Source organism: Spinacia oleracea, chromosome 2 (genome assembly GCF_020520425.1).
Source record: "Spinacia oleracea cultivar Varoflay chromosome 2, BTI_SOV_V1, whole genome shotgun sequence".
Classification (NCBI taxonomy): Eukaryota; Viridiplantae; Streptophyta; class Magnoliopsida; order Caryophyllales; family Amaranthaceae; genus Spinacia; species Spinacia oleracea.
Genome location: NC_079488.1, coordinates 31606773 through 31617061, shown reverse-complemented (window position 1 = coordinate 31617061; position 10289 = coordinate 31606773). Strand labels below are relative to the sequence as shown.

The 10289-nt window shown below is 41.3% G+C and overlaps 1 long non-coding RNA gene across 1 annotated transcript; it reads left to right on the top strand.

The window, feature by feature from the left end:
* Positions 1 to 9585: 9585 nt before the first annotated feature.
* LOC130467196 (uncharacterized) lies at positions 9586 to 9976 on the top strand. The gene is made up of 3 exons (XR_008927344.1): positions 9586 to 9643; positions 9726 to 9866; positions 9938 to 9976. It is a non-coding gene; the product is annotated as an uncharacterized lncRNA (long non-coding RNA).
* The last annotated feature ends 313 nt before the right edge of the window (positions 9977 to 10289 follow it).

The window sequence follows — 10289 nt, the reverse complement described above, 5'->3', positions numbered from 1 at the left end:
ACTTGAACTGAAGCGGCCTCTAGCTAGGCATTCAGCTCACTTGATCTCACTGAATTATTAACTTGTTAATTAATACTGAACCGCATTTATTAGACTTAACATAGAATGCATACTTGGACCAAGGGCATTATTTCCTTCAGTCTCCCACTTGTCCTTAGGGACAAGTGTGCATTTCCTAATTCCTTTGTCGCTCGATGCTTGCTCTTGAACATAAGGTAAGAGTTGTCATCCTTATTATGTCCAGAGGTGTTCCTCGGTTTCAGAGTTCAACTGATCAAATAAACAGATAATCATAGCCTATGATTCATCCGAGCACGGCCATGCATTTCACAGTTTCTAGCTCTCCGAGTGGCCTTGTACAACTTTTAAGCATCTCTTCCCGATTTATGGGAGGACAATCCCAATCTTGCGATCTTGAGATTAGACTTCGTTTGATAGGTGATTACCTGAGCGTTGCCTTTATAGCCTCCTTTTACGGTGCGACGGTTGGTCAACGTCAAAGCAACCAGTTCTCAAACAAGTAATCTCAAATCACTCAGGTATTGAGGATTTAGTGTCTAATAATTTAATGAAATTTACTTATGACAGACTTTCATCTCTTACAGTAAAGTTTCATAGGTCTTGTCCGATACTAGTCTTCCCAAAGTAAGTATCTATGCAAATGATTATGACATTGCCATGTCCACATAGTTCAAGAAACAGAACTACTAGTCATCTTGCATTCTAATCGTCTAACGTTTTCTATGCGTCCAATTTTATAGAAAACTCCGATTAGGGACCATTTTCAACCTTTGACATTCAAGTTCACTTGATAGACATTTCTTAGTCACAGGACTGGTCCTGACAGTCTATCTTGAATATATCGTCAAGTTGAAGGGACTCATCATTTAATAAACCACAAATTAAATGGAAAAATGAATTTCTTTCATTTATTGTGAATGATTAACCAATAATGTTTTACAAAGATTTAAACTCTAAAACTTTAAAACATTAAACAGAGACATCAAAGCCATTCTCCAATATGCTTGATTCCCATAGCTGCAGTGTGCGAGTTGTGCTTCGCTTGCGGCAGAGGTTTAGTTAATGGATCTGATATGTTGTCATCAGTTCCAATTTTGCTTATCTCGACTTCTTTTCTTTCAACGAACTCTCGTAGAAGGTGAAATCTACGAAGTACATGCTTGACTCTCTGGTGGTGTCTAGGCTCTTTTGCCTGTGCAATAGCTCCGTTATTATCACAATACAGGGCTATTGGTCCTTTAATGGAGGGGACTACACCAAGTTCTCCTATGAACTTCCTTAGCCATATAGCTTCCTTTGCTGCTTCATGTGCAGCAATGTACTCCGCTTCAGTTGTAGAATCCGCAATGGTGCTTTGCTTAGCACTTTTCCAGCTTACTGCTCCTCCGTTGAGGCAGAAGACAAACCCAGACTGTGATCTGAAATCATCTTTGTCGGTTTGGAAACTTGCGTCCGTATAGCCTTTAACAATTAATTCATCATCTCCACCATAGACCAGGAAGTCATCTTTGTGCCTTTTCAGGTACTTCAGAATGTTCTTGGCAGCAGTCCAATGTGCCTCTCCTGGGTCTGACTGGTATCTGCTCGTAGCACTGAGTGCGTACGCAACATCCGGGCGTGTACATATCATAGCATACATTATTGAACCAATCAATGATGCATATGGAATCCCATTCATTCGTCTAGCTCATCAAGTGTTTTTGGGCACTGAGTCTTGCTTAGAGTCATTCCATGAGACATGGGTAGGTAGCCTCGCTTGGAGTCCGCCATCTTGAACCTATCAAGCACCTTATTGATATAAGTGCTTTGACTAAGTCCAATCATCTTTTTAGATCTATCTCTGTAAATCTTGATGCCCAATATGTACTGTGCTTCTCCTAGATCCTTCATCGAAAAACATTTCCCAAGCCAAATCTTGACAGAGTTCAACATAGGAATGTCATTTCCGATAAGCAATATGTCGTCGACATATAATACTAGGAAAGCAATTTTGCTCCCACTGACCTTCTTGTATACACAAGATTCGTCCGCGTTCTTGATGAAACCAAAGTCACTGACTGCTTCATCAAAACGTATATTCCAGCTCCTGGATGCCTGCTTCAATCCGTAGATTGACTTCTTTAGCTTGCATACCTTTTTAGCATTCTTTGGATCCTCAAAACCTTCAGGCTGTGTCATAAACACAGTTTCTGTTAAAACGCCGTTTAAGAAAGCAGTTTTGACATCCATCTGCCATATTTCGTAATCGTAATATGCAGCGATTGCTAACATTATTCGAATAGACTTTAGCATTGCAACTGGTGAAAAGGTTTCATCGTAATCCACACCGTGGACTTGCCTGTAACCTTTTGCAACCAATCTAGCTTTGAAAACTTCAAGTTTCCCATCCTTGTCCTTTTTCAGTTTGAAAACCCATTTGCTTCCAATGGCTTGGTAGCCATCTGGCAAATCGACCAAATCCCATACTTGGTTTTCAGACATGGAGTCTAATTCAGATTGCATGGCTTCTTGCCACTGCTTGGAGCTAGGGCTCGTCATAGCTTGCTTGTAAGTCGCAGGTTCATCACTTTCAAGTAATAGAACGTCATAGCTCTCGTTCGTCAAAATACCTAAGTACCTTTCCGGTTGAGATCTATATCTTTGCGATCTACGCGGGGTAACATTTCTAGATTGACCATGATTCTCACCAGATTCTTCTAAAGATCTCTGAGTTTCATCCTGAATGTCATCTTGAGCATTCTCTAGAGTTTGTTGTTCGACTCGAATTTCTTCGAGGTCTACTTTTCTCCCACTTGTCATTTTGGAAATGTGATCCTTCTCCAAAAAGACACCATCTCGAGCAACAAACACTTTGTTCTCAGATGTATTGTAGAAGTAATACCCCTTTGTTTCCTTTGGATAGCCCACAAGGATACATTTGTCAGATTTTGGATGAAGTTTGTCTGAAATTAATCGTTTGACGTATACTTCACATCCCCAAATCTTAAGAAAAGACACATTTGGAGGCTTTCCAAACCATAATTCGTATGGAGTCTTTTCGACAGCTTTAGACGGAGCTCTATTTATAGTGAGTGCAGCTGTATTTAGTGCATGTCCCCAAAATTCTAATGGAAGTTCGGCCTGACCCATCATTGACCTGACCATGTCTAGCAAGGTTCTGTTCCTCCGTTCTGACACACCGTTCCATTGTGGTGTTCCAGGAGGAGTCAATTCTGATAGAATTCCACATTCTTTCAGATGGTCATCAAATTCATAGCTCAGATATTCACCGCCTCTATCAGACCGCAGTGCCTTAATCTTCTTGCCTAATTGATTCTCTACTTCACTCTGAAATTCCTTGAATTTGTCAAAGGATTCAGACTTATGCTTCATTAGGTAGACATAACCATACCTACTGAAGTCATCAGTGAAAGTGATAAAGTAGCTGAAACCACCTCTAGCATTTGTACTCATTGGTCCACATACATCTGTATGGATTAAACCCAATAGTTCATTTGCTCTTTCTCCAACTTTAGAGAAAGGTTGCTTTGTCATTTTGCCAAGTAAACATGATTCGCATTTACCATAATCCTCTAAGTCAAATGGTTCTAGAATTCCTTCCCTTTGAAGTCTTTCTAAGCGTTTCAAGTTTATATGGCCTAATCGACAATGCCACAGATAGGTGAGATCTGAATCATCCTTTTTGGCCTTTTTGGTATTTATGTTATATACTTGTTTGTCGTGATCTAATAAATAAAGTCCATTGACTAATCTAGCAGATCCATAAAACATCTCTTTAAAATAAAACGAACAACTATTGTCTTTTATTATAAAGGAAAATCCCTTAGCATCTAAGCAAGAAACTGAAATGATGTTTTTAGTAAGACTTGGAACATGGAAACATTCTTCCAGTTCCAAAACTAGCCCGGAGGGCAACGACAAATAGTAAGTTCCTACAGCTAATGCAGCAATCCGTGCTCCATTTCCCACTCGTAGGTCGACTTCACCCTTGCTTAACTTTCTACTTCTTCTTAGTCCCTGTGGATTGGAACATAAGTGTGAGCCACAACCTGTATCTAATACCCAAGAAGTTGAATTAGCAAGTATACAGTCTATAACGAAAATACCTGAAGATGGAACGACTGTTCCGTTCTTCTGATCTTCCTTTAGCTTTGGACATTCTCTTTTGTAATGGCCTATTCCATCACAATAAAGACAGCTTGATGTGGACTTGTCCTGCTTTGATTTAGCATTGCCCTTGGACTTTCCACTTTTCTTGAATGGTCTCTTTCTAGCCTTGAGTAAATCTTTGGCTTCACAGTCCAGTACTATTTCAGCCTTTCTGACAAGGTGAATAAATTCTGCAACTGTTTCTTCTCTTGGTTCACTTAGGTATTGTTGCTTGAAGCGACCAAACCCACTGTGTAGTGAATTGAGCAAGACAGAGACTGCCATCCTTTCGCTTATTGGTGTTCCTAGTAGACTTAGGCGATCAAAATATGAACACATAAGATCCACATGGAACCTCAGTGGGACGCCTACCCTCTGTTTAGTGCGAAGGAGCTGAACATGTGTTTCTTGGACCTCCATCCTATAACACCTGTTGGGAGAACTAACCTTTAGCCCAGACATTGATTCAATCAACTCATGGACGTTCAGGTCCCTGTCCTCCGTACTTCCACGACAGATATCCCTCAGATTCTTGATGAGCGTAAAAGGTTCATAAGCTACAAACCTTCTAGCCCAATCATCAGGGATATTGTTCAGCATGAGACTCATAACCTTTTTGAGATCCGCATCCCAGGCGTAAAATCCCTCAGGGGTCATGTCTCTGGCATAGTAGCTTGGCATGGGATGTGATAGTACATACTCAAGTCCATTGAGTTTGACTATTTCAACTAGCTTAGCTTCCCATTCAAGAAAATTTGTCAGGTTCAGCTTGACCATAAGCTCAGAACCCATGATGATGTTTTGATTGTTGTTTGCCATATTAAAAACTACAATTGAAAAGAATAAACAAATAAATAACCATTCACAGTTTCTCTTAATAAACTTAAATTCTAGCATACATGCATAATTCAATGTTTATTAAGCATTTTATTCAAGTTATGTGTTCCGGCAGGTGTGAATAAAATGATTCCAAGATCCTAAAATCATTGAAGAACTAAGCACAGTTTGTCGACTTAATCCTAGAACATCTTAGGTAAGCAAAAGCCTTTTGCTAATAGTCTAGAAACTATTCTTGGTTGATAGGTACGTCTAAGAACTTATTAGGTAAACCTATCGAATTTGCCACGACATAAAAGGACTCCTTACTTATATCGTTGAGTTTCACCAAAACTAACATGTACTCACAATTATTTGTGTACCTTGCCCCTTTAGGACCAATAAGTAACACCTCGCTGAGCGAAAACTATTACTAGATTGATGTAAAGGATATCCAAGCAAGTGTATATTTTGGCATGGCACCTTTTAACTCAATTTTTAAGTTTGGAACTTAAGGATCTTACTATGTTGGTTAGATTTTAAGTGAACTAAAATCCTTAATCATGCAACATAATCAAGCTTTTGATCTCATGCATTTTAAGACATATTTAAAGCAATAAATAACTTAAAACATGCATAAGATATTTGTGATCTAGTATGGCCCGACTTCATCTTGAAGCTTTGACTTCAAAGTCCGTCTTGAAAATCTCCGTGGGAGGCACCATTTTCTTCAAATAGGATAAGCTATAACTAATTACAACTATTTGATGGTTCGCAGACCATATTTGAATTGAAAAATAACTTTGGTACTTTAGACCAATTACATTCAAATTAATGGTACGCAGACCATATTTTCTATCCTATTTGGGCCATACTAGTCACTTCATAACCTGCAAAACAGTACATATACAATATATACCATTCACCCATTCATTATCATGAATGGCCCACATAGCTGGTTAGTAAAACACATTATGCATCACGTAAACATTTGCAGCAATTAATCAAGGGCACCAATAATCTACCAATTATTCAGTCCTTATTAATTCTAATCGAGTTGTTTTAACCTTAAGGATTTGTAGACCTAATCAAGAGTTTATGACTAAAAAGCGCTCCCACTCAAACCAATAAATTCATATGCTTTACTAATTTTAAACATAAAATTGTATTTCTAGTCTAACCGGAAACATATAAATTTAATTAAAATTTAAAGCTCATATAAATTTATAATTGAATCCAAAAATTTAATTTAATTTCAGTCGTATTTAAATTAATTCATGATTTTAATTTTAGTAAAATAATTAGAATAAATTCCATTTATTATAATTATAATATTCAAAATTAAAATCCAAGAAATTAATTCAAATTATTAATTTTAAAATTAATTAAAATTACGTGAACTGAAATTTTCAAATTAAACATTCAAAACGATCTAATCGTAACGCAAACACCCTACGCGTTACACGCCCATGGACCGTGCGCACACAGCCATTGCTGGCCATGTGCGCGCAGCCCATGCGCTCGTCGCATAGCTGCTGCTGTCCTATCGCAAGCCTCCGCACAGCGCCCCATCGCACGCGAGCTATCGCTCGCAGTGCGCGCGCGCGAAATCGCTCGCTGGGCGCGCTGGCTCGCTCGCTGTGCGCGCGAGCCATCGCTCGCTGTGCGCGCGAGCCATCGCTCGCTGGAGCGCGACATCGCTCGCTGGGCGAGCGACATCGCGCGCTGCGCGCGCGAGCCATCGCTCGCTGGGGCGCGACATCGCTCGCTGGGCGAGCGACATCGCGCGCTGCGCGCGCGAGCCATCGCTCGCTGGGGCGCGACATCGCTCGCTGGGCGAGCGACATCGCGCGCTGCGCGCGCGAGCAGTGCTGGGCGCAGCGCTCGTGGCAGGCGAGCTTGCGCTCGCTGCGCGCGAGGCTGCGCGCACTTGTGCGAGGCAGCGCGCGTTGTGGCGCAGCTCGCTTGCTGCCCACACGCGACTGCCTTGGCTCGCCCTTCGCCCATGCCCATTCGTTCATTGCTCGTGGCACACGACACAAGGCAGGGCTGCTGCCTTGTGCTCGTGCACTACGCCCTTGCTCATTGCATTCGTGCCGCACGGGCGACGAGCTCCCTTGCTCGTCGTCGCATGCCCGCATTATACAACACCCCTTAAGGGTAACACGAAGCGTCCATTGCTTCGTGCGTGCAAGTTATTTGAACGAATCGCATAAAAATTTAAAGTTTAAATTTAAAATTAATGACAAATTAATAAATCTTATTAATTTCATAATTTTAGGGCGAAAAATCGAAAATTTATTATCCAATTGATTTCCGATTGATATGGATTCAAGTCTAGGTCATAAAAATTTAAAAATTATCGTAAATTTACAATTTTTATGGTGGTTTTTAATCATAGGTTTCTAATTAAATTACAATTAATTATGAAAATCAAATTAATTCTAAATTATTCTAATTTTCAACAAATTAATCATAATTACAAATTAGATTGCATAATTAACAAGACTAGGCATTCAAACTTGTTAAACATATGCAGTAGGTCAATCAAAAATTCAAGATTTATCAACAGGAATCGCAAATATTTAATTTAACATTTTAAATTTACGAAATTTTGCATTCGAAAAACTAAAACCTTCGAAAAGTCATAGTTAAGCTTCGAATTTGAGAATTCTGGGTTCGGCAGAAAAATACTATTTTTGTCAAAATTTTAGAATGCCTTTTACATGCGCAATTGACACAAAAATCACTCAATTCGGATGAGTAACGAAGAAACTGCCGAAAAACTGCGTACATATAATTAAATAAACGCAATTTGCAATTAATTAACAATTACAAAAATTAATCACCCCTTTTAATTCTTGCAAATTTGTAATATTTAACCATGTTCATGCAATTTAGATTATGAAAATAATAAGGGGCTCGTGATACCACTGTTAGGTTATGATACATATGACATTACATAGATCATGCGGAAACAACCATTAACCCAGGACAACATATTATTTACACATAATCATATAGCATAATTTAGATACATACTCTTTGTTGCGTGCCCTCCCTAGCTGCGCCCGAACCGAACAAGAACAAGTCTTTTAGGACTCCAAGTGTCGTCCCTCCGTAGATAGTCCACAGCACGTCCGGATCCGCCTTAAGATTGACCAACTAGAATCGCCCTTAAGGTACTAGAAAATTTCGGCACTTTATGAGCAAGATGTGTGTTTTAATTTTCTCTCAAAAAACTCACTTTTGAATACTTTGAAACTTGTGTATAAATTATGACCCCTAGGCCTTTATTTATAGAGTTATGGAAAAGGAATCGTAATCCTAGTAGGATACGAATTAATTGAAATTAGAATCCTACATGAATTCTATTTAATTAATTTATCCAATTAGGAATAGAAATTTAATCATACACTGACTCTTGTAGATTCAGGAATCACGCATGAGCACAAACTCACACACACACGGCAGCCACAAGGGCTGCCCATGCGCGTGCGAGCAGCAGCCCACGCAGCACGGCCCACGCATCCGTGGCCCTTGGCGCGCGCTGGGCTTGTGGCGTGCGTGCTTGCTGGGCGATGGCCCGGCTTCGTGCTGGGCCTTCGTCCGGCAGGCCTCGTCCGATGCTAATTCGTACGATACGCTTCCGATTAAATTTCCATTTCCGGAATCTATTTCCGATACGAACAATATTTAATATTTCCGATTCCGGAATTAATTTCCGTTTCGAACAAATATTTAATATTTCCGTTTCCGGAATTATTTTCCGATTCCGGTAATATTTCCGATTCTGACAATATTTCCGTTTCCGGCAATATTTCCGATTCTGGTAATATTTCCATTTCCAATAATATTTTCCGATACGTACCATGTTTCCGTTTCCGGCAACATCTACGACTTGGATAATATTCATATTTCCGATACGATCCATATTTCCGTTTCCGGCAATATCATCGTTTCCGGAGTATTCATTTCTTGCCTGTGACGATCTTAGCTCCCACTGAAACCAAGATCCGTCGGTTCCGAATATTCATAGATGGAGTATTTAATGCCATTAAATACTTGATCCGTTTACGTGCTATTTGTGTGACCCTACGGGTTCAGTCAAGAGTAAGCTGTGGATTAATATCATTAATTCCACTTGAACTGAAGCGGCCTCTAGCTAGGCATTCAGCTCACTTGATCTCACTGAATTATTAACTTGTTAATTAATACTGAACCGCATTTATTAGACTTAACATAGAATGCATACTTGGACCAAGGGCATTATTTCCTTCACGTATTTCGTCATTTTTTTTTCATGTGCGAGATCTGACTGTGTTTTGTACGAAAACAGGTGGTTTGGACCCCATGGCTCCCTTTTAGGGGTACCCATGCTTCGGTCAGGGAGAGTTATGCCCTGAGCCAGATGCGGGTCTTGTTCGTTGGCCGTCGGGACCCTGTCTGGTACCTGGGAGAGCGGGTACGTATGCAGACGGTCGGGGTTTTTTCGGTGCCCAGGCATCTGCCTGCGACCATGCTGTCTACTCGCTCGATAGGCGAGTCGTGGAGGGTCCACTCGAGGGCTGGTGTGCCGACGACAGAGTTGGTGATAGAGGGAGCTAGCTATTACCAGTTTATCCAGGATTCTCTTCGTCTCCCGGAGCCTGGCGCTGTAAGTTGCCTCCTCTCTTTGTATTGATTTTAGTGTTTTCATGTTCGTGCCCATGTGTTTACGCCTACTGTGTTTTGTGCAGGAGGGTCCTGACCCTTTGTTGGGGGGATGGGTGCTTCCCGATGCTCGGATCTCGTATACCGGAGAGAGTGGATCCGAGATTGTGGAGACTTTCCCGGAAGACCGGGTTTTCCATGCTCCGCTCCCTGAGGGAGTAGAGGCGGTATGCACCTTTCATTTGTGTACTCTTCTTTATATTTTTTTCTTTCTTTTTTACTGACATTCTTGTTTTAGGTTCCGGCCCGTACGGCCAATGCGATGGTGGGGGTGATCAACCGGTTGAAGTCCGCGTTGGTTCGAGCTCGGTCTGCACTTTCTTGCAGGAGCCCCCACTCTACTCGGGTAATGTGCCCTCTCTTTTTTCTTTTGATCTGTACCTTTGGTTTGGCTTTAGGTTATTCACTCTCTTCTTTTGTCCCTTTTTGCAGACGGCTACTGGGCGTGCTGGGGCCGACGACGCGGGTCCCTCGGGCGGGGGACACGGTCGTCGCGGGAGAGAGAGAGCACATCACTCGCCCCTACGGCATCGCCGTTCTGACGCGGGGGTGAGTTCTTCCGGGGAGAGGTCAAAGACGGAGCGTAGGCG